This window comes from Miniopterus natalensis, chromosome 2 (genome assembly GCF_054644295.1).
Source record: "Miniopterus natalensis isolate mMinNat1 chromosome 2, mMinNat1.hap1, whole genome shotgun sequence".
NCBI classification, from domain to species: domain Eukaryota; kingdom Metazoa; phylum Chordata; class Mammalia; order Chiroptera; family Miniopteridae; genus Miniopterus; species Miniopterus natalensis.
Genome location: NC_142082.1, coordinates 49716073 through 49737486, shown reverse-complemented (window position 1 = coordinate 49737486; position 21414 = coordinate 49716073). Strand labels below are relative to the sequence as shown.

Here is a 21414-nt window from a genome sequence, read left to right as displayed (position 1 = left end):
TTATCATCAGCTGAAGTTCTGCCTAGCCTAATAGTTACATTACGTAACAGAGCTTTCTGGCGGTGAAAGGAATCCGCTTAAACCACTGATGTGCTAGGGTTTCACGTGGGGTATAGAGTGTTCATTCTCTTTACTTGTAAAAGAGACTCAGAGGGGGCTATATGAGCACTTACTATAAAGTATTCACCTTGGAGAAAACTGTTGATGAAGCCAGACAGGACTGATAAAGGATCACTCTGGGAATGGCTCCAACCCAGCGAAACAGGCAGGACTTAGGAAAGAGGAACCCCTTAAATTAACAGAAATATAATTATCTGAGAAGGGATCTAGAGATTTTCTAGTACGCACTCCCTTCTCCCTTCAGTTTCTGGATGGTGAAGTTGATAGTCTCAAGGTCATATATCCTATTATGCCTTTTCCCATCTACAATGCCTACAATGCCTTTCAATCCTACAATGCCTTTCAGGGACAAAAGACAGGAAGGACATGACTTCTGATCAATGTCTTCAGGGCATCTTAGTGGTAATTGCTACTAAGATCACTGTCAAGCAAAAAGCATATCTTTTAGGCCTTTCTTTGAAATCATAGTAGAAATGTACTAGCAAGGAGGAGGCTGGGGTAGGGTGGAGTAAATGACAAAGCTTCCTAGGAATTCAGAGCATATAGCAACAGCATATGAGGATCCTAGACTGCACCACCAGAGAATCCATTAGCCAGTGTGTCCTGCTTCGTGTGGGACAAGGGCACAGGTGGCTCACCTATTATTGTGCTGGTGTGTTTGGAAAGAGTGCAATGTCACCAGAAGACCTATTGAAAGTATGAAAGTGGCACGTATATAAAGATAGCTCTTTAATTGGTGGCTGTAGCCATTGTGGGCAAGGCCTTACATTGTGTCCCTGAACTCTCAGTAGGTTTTGAATTTCATAGGTCCTAAAGACAGCAAGCAGAAGCATTTGCCACTGGGTAATTTTGCCTGCTGGATATCCACAAGCAAGAAAGTAGCAGAGCATTCACAGGCTGCTGTGCAGAAGGCAAGGCATCTTCATCCCTGAGGTTCATCTTAAGAAATCTCCAGAAGGCACTCCTGAGGAATTTGAAGGGTTAGAAGAGAGGTACTGAAGTATCTACCAACTGAGAGTCAGGCTCCCTAACTATGAGACTATATTCATTTTCTAGGGCTGCCATAACAAACTGGGGTGTTTACAACAGAAATTATTGTCTCACAGTTCTGGAGGCTGGACATCCAAAATCAAGGTGTAGGCAGGGTTGGTTCCTTCTGAGGGGTTTAAGGGAAGGATCTGTTCTAGGCTTCTCTTCTTTGCATGGGATGGCCAGCTCCTCCCCGTGTCTCTTTACATCATCCTCCCTCTATGAACATCTATCTCTGCCCAAATTTACCTTTTTTATAAGGACAATAGTCATTGGAGATTAGTGTCTACCTTAATGACTTAATTTTAACTTGATTATCTCTGTGAAGCCAACTCCAAATAAAGTCACATTCTAAGGTACTGGGGGTTAAGATTCCAAAGTGTGCTTTTTCAGGGCACAATTCAGACCATAGAAGGACAGTGTGCCAGTCTCTTTGGGATACATTTCCATGGCTAATCGTGGCCAGGAGCTGTGTTTCAGATGTCAGTTCTTGAGTTTACATGTGTGTGCACATGCACTAGGTGACATCTTCCTTAGCAGTCCACATTTTTCCACAGTGTTTTATTTTCATCTCTACCTTTCCTATAAGTGGATCTCTTTAAAAAAACTGACTTTAAAGAATCACAAAATTGGCGACTAAGGATTTCCACACTCTAAGTCACATATTTTTTTAATTTTCTTAAAATAAGCATGTACTACTTTGGAAATCACACACACAAATGATTAAGACTAACTCCAACACCAACTCATTCCTACTCATCCTGAACCACAACAGACTGTAGAAAAACAAGCCCAATCCATCAATGTTGAAATCAAATGGACATCCAAGGTCTATGGCATTGTTGCTGGTCTGACCAACACACCCAGGGGCTGACCACAGAGCCTCATCTCCAGGACCTCTGAGTCTCATGAGAAAGGCCTATACAGGCTCCCTGGCCAACTCTAGAGGGTTTGGCCCTCTGACCAATGGCTGACAATGCCCTCTAGGAGCAACGTTTGTTTTCTTTACAAATGAGAACTGAAATAAGAACCGCATCCTTAAATGCCAGCAGGAAGTCAGGCTAAAGGCAAGCCTGGATTTAATGAAAAGACAAATGACAGGGCACACTTTCATTCTGAGACTTGCTGCTAATGACGTTTAGTGACTCTTACTATAAAGATACAAGGAATTGGGCAAGGAGGCAAGAAGTTGACAGTAGAGAAATGTCTCAAAATTCTTTTTTTTAATTGTTCAAAATATTACAGATGTCTCTTTTTCTCCCCAGTGATCCATTCCACCCTGCCTCACCCTCTCCCCAATCCCTCACCATACCATTGTCCGTGTCCTTGGGTTGTGCATATATGCATGTAAATTCTTTGGTTAATCTCTCCCCCTCCACCCACCCGCCTCCCTCCATCATCAGTCTGATCTATGCTTCCATGTCATTGAATCATTTCTGTTCATCAGTTTGTTAAGTTCTTTAGATTCCACATATAAGTGAGATCATGTAATGTTTGACTTTCTCTGCCTGGCTTATTTCACTTAGCACAATATTTTCCAGGTCCCTCCATACTGTCCCAAAGGGTATGAGATCCTTCTTCTTTACAGCTGCATAGTATTCCATGGTGTAAATGTCCTACAGCTTTTTTATCCACTCACCGACTGATGGGCACTTGGGCTGTTTCCAAATCTTAGCTATTGTGAATTGCACTGCTATGAACACAGAGGAGCAAAAGTTCTTTCTGATTAGTGTTTCAGGATTCTTAGGATAGGTAAAAGACCTGTACTTGGAAAACTACAGGTCACTGAAAAAGAAACAGAGGAAGATATAAACAAATGGGAGAATATACCATGCTCATAGATTAGAAGAACTAATATCATTAAAATGTCCATCCTACCCAAAGCAACTTATATATTCAGTGCAATTCCTATTAAAATACCAACAGCATATTTCACAGAGCTAGAACAAATATTCCAAAAATTTATATGGAACCAAAAAAGATCCCGAATAGCAGCAGCCATCTTGAGAAAGAAGAACAGAGTGGGAGGGATATCAAACTGTGCTACGAAGCCATTGTAATCAAAATTCTTTGTAAGACCAAGATAAAAAAACATGTACAACAAACTAAATTTGAATTAAATAAGAGACAACTAAGAAAGTTAAGTTGCCTCTTTGCTCAAAGCCTAAAATTTATATAATGACAGAACTGGCATTGATGATTGGCCGTGGAACATTTATAGTCCAGGCACTGTTCCCTCACTTTGGAACTGAGTAACTTGAGATGTATGAGAAGAGGTAATACCTAACTTCTGGAAGGACTCAAGATTTAATTTCTAAAGTAACATTTCAACTCTTGAAAAGGCAAATGGATGGAGGGAGGAAAGCTTCCTAGCTCTCGAGGACACACCATGGAATGGAAATGACAATGACCAGCAGACAATTCAAGTTTCTTAGCTCTTCTGGAGGCACAGGCATGAGGATGTGGTAAAGCCTCTTCTCCAGGTCAATCCCTCTACATTTTCCAAACCCCAAACAATCACAGATTGGAAACTGGGCAAGCAGGACAAACCTATTTGCAAATCCTCTGATATCATCCAGGATCTTGCCAAGACCAACTCAGCTGGCATTCATAGCATACAGTACATGGGTAGGAGCGACATTGGCACAAACACCCTGGAGGGCAACTGCATTGAAAGGGACCTGATAGGATGTGAGACCTTGTAAGGGATGAAGCCATTTCAGCACCGGGGGTTGCAGCTACCAAGTTAACCTAACACTGCCAAATCACAAAGAACTCTTATATGCGACTCACTAGTTTTTGGAGTTTTTCTAAATGCAGAGTTCGACTGGACACACATCAGCTTATATCCAGTAAGAACAACCAGGCTCTCCTTTCCTTCATCAGCAAATTTCAAATTCTCTACAAATTCTGCCAGGTAGAAACCTTCGTTTCTGACTTTGGACTTGCTTTTTGTGTCAGGGGTGAGGTTTGGCATGGATTTACTGCGGCCAGAGCTGAACTGAATGACAAGTCTGGGAGAAAGCAACCAGATCAGATCAAGAAGAAACGAAAGCCCTTGGTCTGTCGCCCAGCCCACTGTGTTGACAGCAGGGGACTCTCTCTTGTAGGAATGAACCATACTTTAGTATCTCAATGTAATTCTCACAGTGGTTTTTACAAGCATATTTCCCAAAATACACCATTTTCTGTGGTGTCCTCTGGGGCGGTGAAAGGTGGTCCTAGAACTGGTTCTGTAAGAGTATTAAATAAAGAAATGCAACCCGGAGGAGTCAGTTCTGTCTGTCCAAGATCACATCCCAAATAGTCAAGGCAGGAAATGCTACTTAAGAACTGGTTAATCAGGTCTCTACTAAATGCTGACTTTCCAGCGTCCTGAGGCCCAGGAACCAAGTGACAGCAGCCGTCTACTTCCTCGCAGGAGGCAGGGGCTGACTCGCGGGGCTGCAAGGCGCTCTCGGCGGGACGGGGGCCGCTGCTCCCTCCTCGTTTCTAATGCCGACGCCGCTCAAGGCCACACGCTCAGCGTTAATCTGCAAGGCGGGACCCCCGCACGAAAATGTAGGATAAACCTGGACGGCTGATCGTGAAGTTTACAGCGGCGGGTTTCAGATTTTCTAGCATCACAGTGGAGCAGAGGCGAGAAACTGCGTCCACCAACCTCTGTGGGCCCGGTAAAGGCGAGCGAGGCTGGGGTGCCCTTGCCCCCTGCCCTTTGGCTTTTCTTACTGCGAGGACGGTGCGAGGGGCGCGGGGGCAGGCAGAGGGGGGGCCGGGAAGGCCGCCTTGGCCAGAGCCCTGCACCCGGCCCTTTAAAAGGCAGGCCCCGGGCCGGCTCCGCTGGAGGTGAAACCTGCCCCACGGCAGCAGCAGCCACGCGCGGCCGGCCGGCGGGCGCAGGGGCGGGATGGGGAGCCTGGCGGGGAGGGGGGGCTCGGAGAGGAGTCCTCGCGGGACCTCGGGCTGGGGGCGGGGCTGGGGGCCTCGGGCAGGCGCTCGGGACCCCAGCGACACCAGGCAGCCGCCCTCCCTGGGGCCGAGCCCCCCGGGCTGGCAGCCCCCGCCCCTGCGCCTTGGGCGGCGCCCGCGAGCGTCCGGAGCCGGCGGCCGCGGCCGGGAGGAGCTGGGCCGGGCCTCGGGGCTCGTGCCCGCGGGGAGCCCAGGGGCCCCGCTGCGGCAGCTGCAGCGGGTCTGCGGCGGGTCCGCGCCTTTTTGGGGTGGAGAGTGCCTTTCTTTACGCGCGCCCTCGGGGCCCTCCGACGGCCGCTCGCCCTCCGCCCCTCTCCTGCGGGGCGCGCATCTGTCCGCGCGGCGTCCCGGCTCCGGGCTGTCTCTCCTGCGCCTTCTCCCTGGGTCACCGTAACTCTTTTTTTTTTTTGCTATTTTGTTTCCGCACTTCCTGCCGTGACAGTCTTTGGGGCTCCATACTTGCCCCTCGTTTGGCTTCCTGTAAGCGTGGGTCAGGGGGCCTTGGGAAGGCTGGGCAAAGGCCTGAGAAGCGTTGAATTGCGTTCGGCGTCGGATTGTGAAATTTTTATTATTCTTTCCAGCGGACTGTTGTTTGTCCCACGTTTTAACTATCCAGAGAGTAGCCTCGAGCCCCTCTAGGTTTATCCTTAATAAATACGTTTTGCTGTTAATGCTTTCAAGACTTCTTCGGTGATTTTGCAAAGGAGCTGGGGAGTCGGGGAAGGTGTTTTGTCCTGAGACCGACCTCACTTGAGTTCACTGGAGTTAAAAACGTAGAGACAAAAGGGCCTTTCTGGCTTCCAGAGAAAGATCACCGCCAGGCGACGGTATCATTAGAAGAAAGCAGAACTAATTGCTGGACTTTTTCGGCCATTAATTTCTCTCCCGTCTCCCCTTTTTAGCTCGTAAAGCTGGTGTTCCCCGATACATTGCTGGTAAATATTTAATTGCCATTCTCGAAAAGGTGTTTTGCATCTACACATTACCCTTCTCCTCGTGGCGATGAAAGACAAGATGGGTAGCGGGTGTGTCTGTGAGTATATACTCTGAGTATTTTCTTTAAATAAAAGATAATATATACGTCAGATCTCCTGTAATGGAGGCCTTGGTCTTTTGCTTCTTAATGAGAGGTGCTGATGTGAAATGTTCCCCGCTTCCCTAAACACACAGCAATCTAATTTGAACCTGTCCGCCAATTACAGGCCTCTGTGGAGCAGTTTATGGTGAAAACAATCACGTCACAATAGGATTAGAACACTAGGCCTCAGGACCACAAGGGAAGCCAGCCCCCGCATAACTGCAGGTTTATTCCTCTAAATTGTATGTAAACAGCGTTGATAGCCACCTTAGTGCCACCTTGGTATTGTTTCTATGAATCTTCCATAGAAACAATCTAAAATGAATAGACAATGAGTCAGTAATGGCCTGTTAGTTCCCCAGATCTGCTGCATGAATACCACTGGCAGGGGCTGGTCCTGGAGAAACACTCACAAACTGCTCAGGAGAAGCACTTTCCAGCAATAATCAGGTCTGATATTCTGAGAAACCTCTGTGAATTGTGCCTCCTCCCTGACCTTTTCTTACAAAAAGTAGCCTCATAAAGCTGGGCAGTTTTAGTCCTCTCGGTAAAATTTTGCAGTCACATACTTTCCATACTCCCTTCAATTTCAGTAAGATTATATTGCAGTTTCCTAACAATGCTACTTGCCTCTGACTAATGTGAAGAAAGCTAAAATTGCCACGTTTTGATGACTAGGGCAGGTCTAAAGAGGAAGGTGGTGTGAGCAGAAGTCAAGCCACTGGAATGGAATTAACCACTGGGTCACGCCATAGGTTTGAAGTAATTATGTGATGCAGAGTAGTTGATTGTCACATAGCATTATTACAGGGTCAGTCATATCCTCCTACAAATTAAAACCAAACAGAGTAAAACTGTGCCATTAAACTCTAAAGAAGTGCCAGTTTGCTTCCTAAAATTGTATAAAATTATTTATATCATACCTCGCTTCTCTTTTCATACACAGAAATAAAAGTAGAATATCCTCATTCGCTCTGCTGAATCATTTAATGTTTTTCTTCATTTGGGTTATTTATACACACTCAAATTGTGTGTATGGGGGGGGGGGTGTCTGTGTGTATGAATGGGCCAAAGTAGTTGTGTAAGTAAAGCGACTATTTCTTATTTGTTAGCTACATAAAACAAGTTTTATGTTGTTTATTTAGTGTGGTTGGTTGAGAACAGAAAGTGTTTTAATGAGAAAAGAACCTAAGGATGAATGTAGTATGTTGGAAAAAAACACCACCTGCCATACTCCCTAGGCTGGTATCAGTTGAGTCTCTGAGGAAGGTGAGAGATGTTTAAGAAGACCTCTGCTCAGATTAAGATTAGCAGTGTCCTAACACCCAGGCAGGGAAATGAGCAATATTCAGTCATTCAGAGAAAAAAATGTTTGAGTGCCTTCTATGTGCCAGTCACCTGGTGGAAAAAATGCAGACTCTGCCCCAAGGATCTTACAAGCTGTTCACCAGTGAAGAGGTCAGAGCATTTAGTTTACTCTCATTAAAGACAAAAATGTACATGAGAAAACACACTTGCTACTCAAGAGAAAAAGTAGAGTTTGGGCTGGTGTGATAATTCAGCTTGGAGGTTGTTAAGCTCCTTACTGCTCTATTTAGAAACATGTGTCTAAATCATGTCCTGCTGTCATAACAAAATACCACAGACTTGTGTGGCTTAAAAAATAAAAATTAATTTTCTCACAGCTTTGGAGGTTGGAAATCTGAGATCAGGGTGTCAGTATGGTCAGGTTCTAGTGAGAGCCGGCTTCCTGGCTTGCAGATTGCCACTTTCTCACTGGGTCCTCACATGGCTTTTCCTCAGTGCATGTGCAAGCAGAGAGAGAGGGAGGGAGAAGGAGATGGTCTTCTTTACAAGGCCATCAATCCTATTGCATTAGGACTCTACTCTTATGACCTCATTTAACATTAATGATCTCCTAAAAGACCTATTTCCAAATACAGTCACAATTGGGGATGGGGCGTCAACATATGGATTTTGGGTGACACAATTCAGTCCATATAAACGTATTACTTATTTCAAAGTGCAAAAGAAATTTATTTAAATAGCAGATTTTCCAACTGTAGCCAATCATTCATGTGTTTCAGAATAAGGAGTATTGTATTCTGGAAACAGCACTCAGTTGGAGGTAGAAGATCTGAATCTGAGCACTGGTCGAGCTGCTTGTTGGCTGTGTGAAGTTGGACATTCTGCATCCAGCACAGTTAAAATAGATGCCACAGTCCTCTCACACATGTATGCTTCTCCTTCATGGAAACACTTCTCCCCAGCTGCTGAAATAGAAAAATCTCAGTTACCGGTCATTTCTCTTCCTGCTGTGAGCCTAAAATTGACCAGTTGCCTTGTCCGGTGGAGTCTACATGTGACAGGTCTCCCCCATCTACCACTCTTGCTTACCATTCCTATTTCTACTTTATAACAGACCAGTATGATCTTTGGCCAGGTGTTACAGACTGACTGGGTCCTCTCAAAACTCATATGTTGACTTCCTAGCCCCCTGTGTGATGATATTAGGAGCTGGGCCTTTGGGAAATGATTAGGTCATGAGGGCAGAGCCCTTATGGATGGGCCTAACTTCCTTATAGAAGAGACTCCAGAGGACTCTCTTGCCCCTTCTGTCATGTGAGGACACAGCAAGAAGAATGCTGTCTATAAAGCAGGAAGGGGGTCCCCACCAGACACCAAATCTGCCAGCACTTTTACCTTGGATGTTCCAGCCTCCAAGACTGTGTGAAATGAAAATATGTTGTCTGAGCTTTTCAGTTTAGAGTATTTTGTTAGAGCATTTCAAAGAGACTAAGACGACAGTGGATAATGGCTTTCTCACATTCTTTAGCCACCAAAGCTCTTCCACAGCTATGGTGCTGTTCTTCCCAGTTCAAATACACTCCCCAGTTTCCCATTTACATAGAGGGTCAAGTCCAAACCCAACATTCCAGGCCTGTTCCCAACCAATATTCCTCAGTTGGTCTCTCCGCACTCCTCTTCATACTGCTATTGCCCAGTGAATCGAACTGATCACCCTTGTACTCTGCCCTTGCCCCTCCCTAAAGTATGTGATTTACCATTGTTGGACTTTTTTCATTCTAGTCATTCAGCATTGAACAAATATGTGTCAAAGCTAAGTTCCAGTCATTGTCTTGGGGGCTGAGGTTATATGACAGGGATTAGACATGGTTCTGGCTTTCAGAGTTCATTGCCTAGTAAAATAAGGATTGTCATGTAAACCAATAGCTAAAATTTAATATGATAGATAAGAGCTCAAAACTGTAATGCTTGTCGGACCCATTTCTACATATCTGTCTTCCTTATCCAATTCTGGCTCACATGACATCCAATCTTTTATTCCCTTCTCTTATTTCCACAGCACAGGCGCTTTATCTGGGCCTTCCTTGTAGACTTTATCGCTTTCTCTCATATTTTAAATGTGTGTGTTTTCATGTCTTGTTTTTCTCAATTAGAGTTTAAGCTTCTTGCAAGTAATATCCATTCCATATTAAGCTTTGTGTTCCCCATAGTGCTTAATATAGCCTTTTCTCTGGCATGCATGAGAATGCTGACAAAATAATTCCTAAATTTGTGGAACCACAGGCTAAGTTAGTGGACCTTTTAAATAAAACCACTTCTCTTGAATAATTTTGAAACCTTTGTAATTTTATATGTTTTAGTTTATTACTTTAGTTAAATAAAAGCGTGATTACAGGTTTAGGAACACGCATTTCAAAATTAATTCCAGAGGTTGAATATTACATACAAAAATATACAAGAAACACTAATTATTACTAATATGTTCTAAGCATTTAAAAATTGATTTGCTTATGGTACTTTCTTAAGTGCTCTGGAGAGTATATAAAAAATCAGAGACTCTGGAGGCAAAGTCATATTCATTAAATATAAAAAACCAGGAAATATAACTTTTAACAAATATTTCCAACATTAAAGAAATATAAGCCCCAGGAGTTTTCATGGTTTTTACTTGCAAATGTTATTCATTTTGTGTTTTAAATTAGAGTTTCCTTTTATAAAATCCTTTGCAACAGGGAAAAAGCTTAATCTATACTCTAGAAAAAATTATAAAATTGTTGTTTAAAACTAGTTTCACTGATATAATAATTGTAAATACAAACACAATGAATTTCACTATTATTTGCAGAGACTTAGCATTTATTCAGATGTTTTCATTTCATTCAGGTTTCTGACATAACTTTTCATCACAACTCAACCAAGCAATAACCTATGTAATTGCCATAGCTTTCATAAATCTTCCTTTAATCTCTTTAGCAGCCCAAAGAAAAAGGGACATATATAGTTAATCTTGCAGCTCACAAAGTATTATAAAACTATGACATGCTAAATTAAAAATTTTGCAAATTATAGAAAATATTTAAACATATGGAAAACATCACCCATAATCCCACAGTATAAAAGGATATAAAATATTGGCACAATTCCTTCCAATCTTATTTTCATTTTAAAAAATGATATACCTTTTTCTTTTTCCTTCTTGTTTTTTCTTCAGTATTTATTGGTAGCTTATTGTATAGAATAGTAAAAGACATGGATGCCTGGGACATGGAATAAGGAAAGCACACAGTGTGCTTCATTGGTCTTTCTCTCCACCACCTCACACTTGTTGGTGTTCTCCAGGCTTCTATGTTTGACAGACATTCATTCCAAGTAATATATAACCTAGACTCTGTACTGATCTCTAGATCTGAAACAATTTAAACAACATCTCTGCATTCAAAAATTGTGAAGAACTGTCAAAAATCAAATGCTATGGTGGGCACTTGATTAAAGGTTGGAATATGGTAGAGCAGGAACAGAGGAAGAAATGGTCAGATATTTTTATTCCAGATTATAATGCAGAGGAGTACACCAACTATAGTGGCCACTCAGGGCCAGGGAGGTTCACTCTAGATCTGGACAGTCCAAAGAAGACCATGGAGCCAAAGGGGGATGAGACATTTACTTTATTTGGCTCAGGCAGGCCAAATGTACAAGATAGACAAACCCACACTCTCTCCCGTGGCGGCCAGCCGGGCGCACACGGAGGACACACTGCACCCCAGGGGAACAATCTGCCCAGGGGGAACAATCCTGCAAACCTGCACCTCTGAAAGTCCTGGGCCAGTCTTATGGAAGCCAGGACAATAGTGGCTCTCAGCCAACATGGGTCAGACATTAGTGAGCGAACAGGGCATCTGTTGTGACTCTGCTAGATCATGTTTACATAACTGCGGCCTTTTGCCTTGAGAAGGTGATGAGAGAGCCTAAGTGTTTTCACTTTCCCTACACAGATCATCTTTTTGTCTCACGTGATCTGAAAAATCTCATCTCTTTTTCTAACTTCAAGCTGTTTTATCAACATTTACTTCCCACTTGAGCCAACATTAATGTCCCTAAGTGGGGAACAAATTACAGACAATAATCTCAGTTAAAATATGCTAAGCCTAGAATTTTAGACCAGTTTGTATTCTTTTTATCTTTATCACGTGGCATTGTTTTACTGCAGCACTATTGTTCTTATTCTAATATTTATGAGACAAAGTCAAGAAACAGAGCAATCTAACTTATTAGCTGGCAGTTATCATCAAATAAAATATATTCAAAAAGAGCCAAAAGATGCTGGGCCTATTTCTGAAGGTGACATGATCATAAGACATAACCCCCTGCTCTCTCAGCTCAAGCACATGCTGAGTGCAATGAACCCAGGCCCCATACTCAGTTGCTGGAAAGATGTAGATGCTTATTGATGAAATATACTGCTTAGAAATTACACATGATTCTTTCCTTGGCAGTGTGTTTGTCCCGCGCTGTATCATTCATTTTTCTTCTGCCATTCTTATGAAAAGCTGTACCGCAATTTGAATGCCGATACACTGCCTTGTTCATCATGTGCTCCTTGCATACCTCCTACCCCACACTAAGGGTCCCAAATCCAATACCTTTTGTTGACCTGAGTTGAACTGACCTATATTGTTTTATCTAAATTTGTTTAATGTGATCCATGCTGAATTTTGGCAATGTAAGTCTAAGCATGAAACTGAAACCATTTCATTTTGAATCATTGCAATGTGACTTTTTCAGTCACTTGAAGATGGAGGCTGGGCGCTCCTCATCTTTGCATTTCCAGTGACTCAGATATTTCCAGATGAACAGTGGGCACTTACTTAATGCTCATTGATCTGAATCAAACAAAATTGCATTTCCTCTGCTGGCCTGCAAAATAATCATTACTGTCCGTGTAGGCTTTTGCATCGTGTAAACTATCTGAAGCTCCACACTGTTTAAGCTCCTATTTTTAGAAAAAGGCAAACCATGTCACCATAAAGTCATTTCTTCAGTTTCTCCCACCTAAACTATTGGACAACTTCTTCGTGTGGCCCGTTCTCACCACCAGCACAAGTCCTTCCTTGTCTTGCTATCGCTCTTGGAGTTGGGGTTTTAAATTATTTATTTTAAAGGGGGATGAAATATTTACCTTGATAGGATTCTTTTTGGAAATGAAGGAGACCCTCACATACAGAAGAGAGAGTTAACCACCCAAATGCAAACATAAACATTTCTCAAACTGAACTTAGCTGAAAGCCTCGTGGATGAGCTTTAAGGGAATTTGAAACTTGGCATAATGAAATCACACCCCTGAGTTTTGCAGGAACGATTGCTACACTGTAATATGTATTGTACTCAGATACTTAGATTAAAGATCTATTTTTATTTTTATTTTGTTATCAATTATGCATCTAGAAGAGAAATTCTATTACTAATGGAACCATTGAAATAGATACCTAGAGGAGTGGATGGATCACTTTATTTCTTGTCAGGTTCTATATTAGGCTTTCCAAACCCCATTTGAGTATTTATCTACTATGGTTATTGTTGTAGAGTAGTGTACCTGGGGGAAATCTGTAAGGGGAATGAATTGGCCTGAATTCTATATCTGATTCTGTCTTTTCTTGCTGTATATTTTTAGACAAGTAGCTTTATACCAGTAACTAGTCAGTTACACAACAGGGAAATGCCTTTCTTTGATTTTTATATAGATATCATTAACTTTTTTTGTATTTAGGTAAAATTGACATATATTAGTTTCAGGTATATAACATAATGATTTAATATCTGTATATATTGTTACAATATATACAGATATCAAAAATTATCACTACAATAAGTCTAACTAACATCTATCTCCATACATAGTTAGTTTTATTCTTGTGATATCTAATCTCTTAGCAACTTTCAAAGTTGCAATACAGTATTATCAACTATAATTACCATGCTATACATTAAATCCCAATGACATATTTTATAACTAGTTTGTATCTTTTGAGCCCCTTATCATTAACTTTTAAAGTAAAAACTATCAGGTTCTTTTTAATATGGGTATAATTTTATTTTTGTGTAAGTTATTGGGCTGGACTTTTCACCCCCTTTTACAGACAAGAAAGTTGAGGTGCCTATTTGCTCAAAGCCTAAAAGCTATATAATGATAGAACTGGCATTGATGTTTGGCTGTTGAGCACTTGTAGTCAAGGTACTGTTCCCTCACTTTGGAACTGAGCAACTTCAGAGGTATAAGAAGAGGTAATACCTAACTTCTGGAAGGACTCAAGATTTAATTTCTAAAGTAGCATTTCAACTCTAGCAAAAGCATATGAATGGAGGGAGGAGAGCTGGAAAGGGAAAGAGAGATACTAGGACAGCGCTGTTCAAAGTGTGGTCCTCAGACCAACAGAATCACTGTCACCTGGCAATTTGGTTAGAAATGCCAATTTTGTGTCCTCACTCAAGACCTACTAAGTCAGAAACTCAGGGTGAGGGGTCCAGTAAACTGCAATTTAATAAGCCTTCTGGGTAATTCTGATGTATGCCCATATTTAAGAAGTACTGCTAGACCTAGGGAAACGTCTTAAACCCCGTGAAAGTCTTTTAGAATTTCTTGTTCCCAGACCTATATCAACCAGGGTAGAGGTCAACTATGATGGAAAGTACCACTGACAGGCCCAGACCTCAGCCAAAAGCAAACTGGGGCTCTGGGCACCAGCAGCCACCTTGGTGCTCTAGGACCAGCACAGAGCAGCCAGCCTTTCTGAGGAATCTGGGGACACCTGAGCTGTTCGGGTTACACACCTGGCTCTCCCAGCTTGGATATGGAGGCAATACTACACCACATGGAGTCAGGTTTGGATTAGAAACTATCTGGGATACTATCTTTCTCACCTGTGCATCCTAAGGCCTAGAAAATGACCTGCTTCACCTGGGGTTCTTAGTGGTACACATTCACTCAACACATTCCAGTCCAAGCTCAGCCAGTGGCCTTGGGAAACTTTGCTGCACCTCGTTGAGCTGTGATTTCTCTGACTGTAAAGTGGGTATAATTGATGAAACATGCTTTCTTGTTAACTTCAATTTTAATATCAGGAAATTCCTGTGAAGCCACTTTCTGAGGCATAAAGAATTTTACAGTGTAAGCTATGAGTGAGTAGATGTGCCATGAGTTGCTATGTCTCAAATAGGCCCATATGGTAATGCTTTTGTGGCTTTTAAAGCAGTGCCATTTGTGACTTAACATTCTTCTATTTAATAAAGTAATACTCTTAATTATGATATTTAGAATGTTTCCATGGGACTCAGTAAAGTTATTTTCACTTTGAATTAAACAAAAAGTACAGCTTGCAAATATTTTTATATTTCTTAAATTGGCATCATACAAGAGGGCTTATTCAGCACTTCTTTAGACCATTTGCATTGGAAATGAAGAATCCTGTTACCTCTGTGTGAGAGTATTTAAGACAGAGTGGTTAACATTTTACTCATTGTCACCATGGGAAGCTGACAGTTAGGTAAGAGGGACAATCCTTCTGGAGAACTTGTGCCCGGAGGAAAGGAGTGGCCAGGAAGAGATGTCTGACAAAGATGAACATCAAGGAAACTCGTGAAGGGAGAATTCTGTTTGCATTCCTGAGATGGGCAGCCCTTGAGTCCACTGCTAAGAATAGGGTGTTAAAGTGATAACCTTCTTTCTGTTCTATCTTAATGAAACCAAGATATCTCAGGTAGAAAAAAAAAAGTAAGAAACCAGTAAAGAGGCCAAAAAGTTGATGAGTCTGAAGGGCAGGTTAAAATCAATAATGCTAGATGACAAATATGAGAAAGAGAAAGGCTGATTGAATTAATAGTTCTTAAAGAAACAGTCTATTATTAAATAAGTTTGGGAAACACTGGTTGAAACAAGCTTTAACAGGACCATTTCCTACAGGATTCCTTTTAGTCTTTATAATTCTAATAAATTTTGTGTCTTGGAGACAAAGCTCTAGAACATAGTGCTTTCTAAACTTACTTGACCACGAGCCTTCCCTTTTTTAATGGAGCACTTTGACAGAATACACTGTGTATATGCTACATAATGCCAGTGGAGAAGGCGTAAGACCACAGGCTTTGTCCAGTGGTGGGTGGTTCTAAAGCTTCTGGAATTGACTTCTAAGGTCTTTTTCAATTCTTAAGTTCTACAAATCTAAACAGGCTCCCCTCATCTCAGTCCAGGAAGTTGGCAAGGAATGAATGAAATACTGTAAAACCCTTGCTTACAATAATGTGGAAATTCATGGTGTATTTAAAAAATTATTATTTGCTCAAGATTTTAAAATATATTCTATGGGGTGGGCGGGAGTAGAAAGGGTCAATGGGGGAAAAAGGGGAGGCATCTGTAATACCTTCAACAATAAAGATAAATTAAAATATATATATTCTAAACAGCCGGACAGTGTTTGCTTACAAAGGACTTTCTTATTAAAAGGAGGGTATACATATAAATACAAGCCATGAATACAAATTGTCTGTAGGAAAAAACTGCAATCCTTAGGATGTCTAAGGAACCTCAGGATTTGTTCACAATCATCTTTTGCACCTTTATCTGCTCCTATTCCCACTCACACACAGCGGACAGCACCATCATGACTCTGTATTTCAACAAATGCCTCTACTTGGAACACACTTCACCTTCTCACAGCTGCTGAGTACTTTCCAAAACCCAGCTCTCAAGTCATCTTCCCTGTAAAACATGCACTTTTACCCAGTCCTGGAGCTAGCCCACTCTTCCCAATGACGACATGGTATCACAGACATATTTCTGTTAAAGCACTTGTCACCTTTTATTGTGAGTATTTCCTAATATCTTTCAACCCCATACTCAAGCTTTTGCTCATCTCTGTTATTTTTCAGTGTCTGGGAGATAGTAGGTATAGATAAATAAGTACAGTAGAATTACCCTTCATAAAAATTTTGAGAGAGAATCTTTAAACCTCTGGATGCTTAGCATCATAGTAATAAAACCTATAGATTTGGAACTGGATTTTAAACATGTGTGAGTATATATACATACACTCACCTCAGTTGACTAGTTGAGTTAGTTTCTTCACCTATGAAATGGAATGATGATTATGGGCTCATGCCCTTTTCACAGAAATATTAAGATTAATGAATTAAGATCTATGAAATGCATTGAAGTCCTCAAATAAAAAAACTTGGGTCATTACAATGCAAATTATTATTAACAATAGTAATTATTATTATAAATTATGGCATACTTACAATAACAGGCAATAGTGATTTATGGGGTTATAATAATTCTTACAAGATATTCTGATGAGTCATAAAAACTGCGAGTAAAGCCTGAATGGTTGTGATCACAAATACCAATAAAGTTATTACCTCATAATTCAAAATCCGTATGCCTTTTATTTTCTCTACTTATAAACCACCCAAGGGGTTAAGTTGTCTCTTCAGGTCCTAACCAATCTAATTTAACTAAGAGACTCTAAGTCTGTGTGACTGACCTTATTATTGCTTCAAATAATCATAGAATCAGAATTTTAGGGTTGAGGGCGACTGTAGAGATCTTCTAATCCAATGGTTCTCAAGTCTGGTTGTGTGTTAGAATCACCAGGGCAGCTTTAGAAATTACCACTGTGTAAGGTAAGATGAGAGAGCCTGAAAAAAGACTCAATAGTTGGGGCTCAGGCATCAGCATTTTTTAATGGCTACACTGAATTCTAATGTGAGGATGCTTGATATCGTCCAACTCACTGTGTTCCAGATGACACAACACCAGATCTAGGCAGGTGGTAAGAGTGGGCCAGATTCAAATGGTTAGCTATCAGAATCAGGTTTGGACCTAATTCTTGTCATACCTGTGCTCTTCTCATTATACTAGAGATAGTAAAGAGTGTCCAGCTCATGTGCCCACTCTGATTGGCTTCTTGGAATACTCTGAATGATAAGGTTCCTGCATCTGCATTTGGCTTGGAGGAAAGAATGTGTTGACTGGGAGCAGTGTCTGCTGTGGAGCAAGGATCCGAGAATGGTGTCAAGGGTTGGTCACCACTGTACACTGTGCTGCAAATTTTCAATACTTCCATCTACTTACTTACTTATTGTAACCTACTCTTCATTCTTAGGGCTTTCTGTTTAATGTAGCAGAGGACAGAATGCTTGTCTTTAGCATATCATATTTCAATATTAAATTAAATATTGAGAAGAGAGGGCATTTTGAAAGGAGAGGTAGACATCCCAACTTTTTTGGACAGGTACATGACCATCTTGCGTACCCATGCCAGATCCTTGGTCAGCCTATATGATTTCTTTCAGCCTGTGGGCTTTGGCTATTGCTATGGTTGACCAAAATATCTGTAGTAGTGACAGAAATAGATCTTGTTATAAAAACCTTGATTTAACTCCAGGATATTGAAGGCTTTTGTTGGCCTCATAAAGAATTTTTAATCTCCCTATGATAAAGGACCACTTTTAAAATTTTTCCAACACTTGTGGATTGAAACTTTAGTAAAATGTGATAAAAATGATTACTAGAAAAATTAAATAAAAATCCCAAAGATATACAAAAGGCAAACTTTAATTTTTAATAATTATATTCAATAAACATAATTAGTTTTTCAATTACTATACATTACTAGTTTCTAAATACTTTTTTTTTTTTTAGTTTTAATACTTACCCTATCATAAACATGTTAGAAATAGTTCATATACCAGCAAAGATCCATGGACCACACTTTGAATAGAACTTTCTAGAGCTTTCTTTGCTTCTACTGGAGCCATAGACACAGTGATTTGATTGTCTTACTGTCCTCATGCCCTAAGTCCTGGGCTGTTTCAGGCATCTAGAACACAGTGTTGATATGCATCAATTACTGCTATTCTAAGACACATACAGTCTATCCAAATCCCAAACTTTTAAGAACATTTATTGAAATATACACTTAAAAATAAAATTCAATATATGCATATCTATGTAATATGCTTTTGTTTTCAGTTTATTTTAAGTATTCTCTGTCTGAGTAACTTTATATAATTAGAAATTATTGATAATTATTATCTTACTCTTGTATGGAGGTGTACACACAACATTTGGAACAGACTAGAGAAGACAGCTCATTTAAGAGACAACCTGGAGTGTCGAACAACTGTCTTCTCTAGTCTGCAGTTCTTTCAGATGACTTTGGGAGGGTCAACTGTCCTCTGGAAAGTGCAATGGTTCATCACAGGGGTCAATAAACTTTTCTTTAAAGGGACAGATAGCAAATATTTTAGGACTTGCTATCCAAATACAGTCTCTGTTACACATTCTTTGTTTTCTTTTCTTTTTTATAACCATTTAAAAGTGTGAAAACAATTCTTAGCTTGGGGCTGTATAGAAAGAGATGTCAATAATATCTTTTTTTAAAAAATATATATCTTTATTGATTTCAGAGAGAGGAAGGGAGAGGGAGAGATAGAAACATCAATGATGAGAGAGTCATTGATCAGCTGCCTTGCCTCCTGCACAACCCCTGCTGGGGACTGAGCCTAAAACCCAGGCATGTGCCCTGACCAGGAATCAATCCTCGATCTCCTGGATCCTACGTCAATGTGCAACCACTGAGCCGCCCCCAGCCGGGCAGTAATATCTTAATTAAAAAAAGTGAGGAAGACTTGGCTCACAAGGCATCATTTACCAAACCATTGTTTATCTCTTGCTGAAACCATAAATCTAGCTCTTTTGATTCAACTGTATTGGTATGAATTATATATTGCTGTGTAACAAATTCTCCTTAAACTCAGCAGCTTAAAGCATTTATTATCTCACAATTTCGTGAGCCAAAAGTCCACGTACAGTTAGCTGAGTTCCTCTGATTCTAGCCTCTCATGAGGTTCACTCAGCTGATAGCTGGGGCTGCTGTCCCATTGGAAGGCTTGACTTCCAAGCTCACTTATATAGTTTTTGGCAGGCCTTGGTCTCTCAACATGTGGACCTTCCATGAAGCTGCCTCTTGACATGGCAGCTGGCATCCCCCTGTGAGTGATCTGAGAGAGTGACAGAAATTGAGCAAGACAGGAGCCATAGTTTTTATCACTGAATCTCTGAAGCGAGGTCACATCACTTCTATTGTAGAAGCCAACTCACACTCAAAGGGAAGAAATTACAAAGGCTTGAACACCAGAAGGCATTTAACATTCTGGGTCACCTTAGAGCCTGCCTACCCCAGTAGCCAAGTCTCTTTTTATCAGTTCCAACGGGATACACATCTCTCAATTGCAATTTTAAAATACTCTCTGGTTTCTTCCATAAACATATTGTGCAGTTATTAAAATTAACACCATGATATAATGTAAAGATAAATTTGAAAAGCACACTATAGGACCTTTATTTGGGGATAGCCAATTATTGAAAAAAGTGATTTCTGTATTAAAAAATTTGAAAAATTATTTTGCTATCCAGTAGGCTTAAGAGACACTCATGACAGTGATAACAAAACCAACTGATAAATGAGACTTTGGAGTGGTTTTAAAATAATCATTTAGCACTAGGTGTCTGGAATGGTTTTATATGCTTTCCTTATAAAATCTAATTTAACCCTCACAGCAACCACCTGATCTAGTTCAACTTGATCCCCTTTTTATAGATGGAGAAATTGAGGCAGGCAGAGGTTAAGTAACTTAGCTTAAATTTTACAGCTAATAGGTGAGGGGCCAGGATTCAGAACTGAGTGTTCTGACCCCAGAGCCCTGACTCCCACTGACATACAAACACTGTCACACAATCTTAATATTACTTGAAGATTGGGAATAGTCCTTATAATGTCAGTGCACTCACCAGTTAGAATACCACAATGGGGCTTTTTCTGAAAGTATTTTAAGGTAGGCCTTGACCCCAGTGACAGAGGAAAAAAATACAGAATATTATTATTATTTAATATTATTGGTTTTCTACCAAATATCATGGAAGGAGGAAAAAAAGTCAATACAACGTTATGTCTCCTTCTTCAAATGTGCTTTCCCAGGAAGGTGCCCACTTTGTCTGATTCTAAATCCATAACCCTTCTACAGATCCAAACCATTGATTGTTATAGCCCAAGAGAATTATTTCTGTATAAAACAAGAAGAATTCCAGTGGCTAATGTGCTCTGAAAATGCACAATCTTATTTCCAATGTTGATAAACAGTTTATGGGACCATAGTATTTTATGGGTTCTGAATCAATATTACTGGATGTATTACTGATGATGAAACTGACAACGGAAAGCAGTCATTCTAGGACAAGCACAGATTTTAAACTATTAAAAAAGACTCTGAAAATACATTCTTAATTTTTACCATAATTTCTAAGGATATTTTTGGCTATAAAATTCTTATCCTTTTGATCAAACTGATTTTTGTTTAAGAAAATAAGCTGTGTGAACTTCTGTTTGCCTGAATAACAAGACCTCTTTTAGTTCTAATGTTGTTGTGAGAGGGTTAGCAGGGTTATTATTTATTTTTTTACTCATAGGTAAAATATTCACAGATCATCCATGGCAGACCCACACACAGTTCTGCCCTTCCATGGGAGAGGCACTGCTGCTCACCCATTAGCCTCCTGGGCCCCACTGTGCATGGGGGAGGCAATTGCTGCTGCAGCATCTTTGTATATAAATGATACAGAGATATCACATATTGACATCTGGCATACAAGTTAATATTTCATCAATTTTTTAATGAATGATTAAATGAATAAATAACAAGGCAAAAACAAAGATGGAGAGCGACTGCAGGAATAGTATGTTTTGAGCCATGACTTTAAAGATAAATCCCAAGCTACATACCAACATGGTCTTTTGGGCTTTTTGGCTCCATGATACAAAAACAGATGATTTTATACAGATTCAGGAGATCTAGATTTGAAT

The 21414-nt window shown here is 40.5% G+C and overlaps 1 pseudogene; it reads right to left on the bottom strand.

The window, feature by feature from the left end:
• Positions 1-3518: 3518 nt before the first annotated feature.
• Positions 3519-17616, bottom strand: LOC107545878 (polynucleotide 5'-hydroxyl-kinase NOL9 pseudogene; annotated as a pseudogene).
• Positions 17617-21414: the final 3798 nt, after the last annotated feature.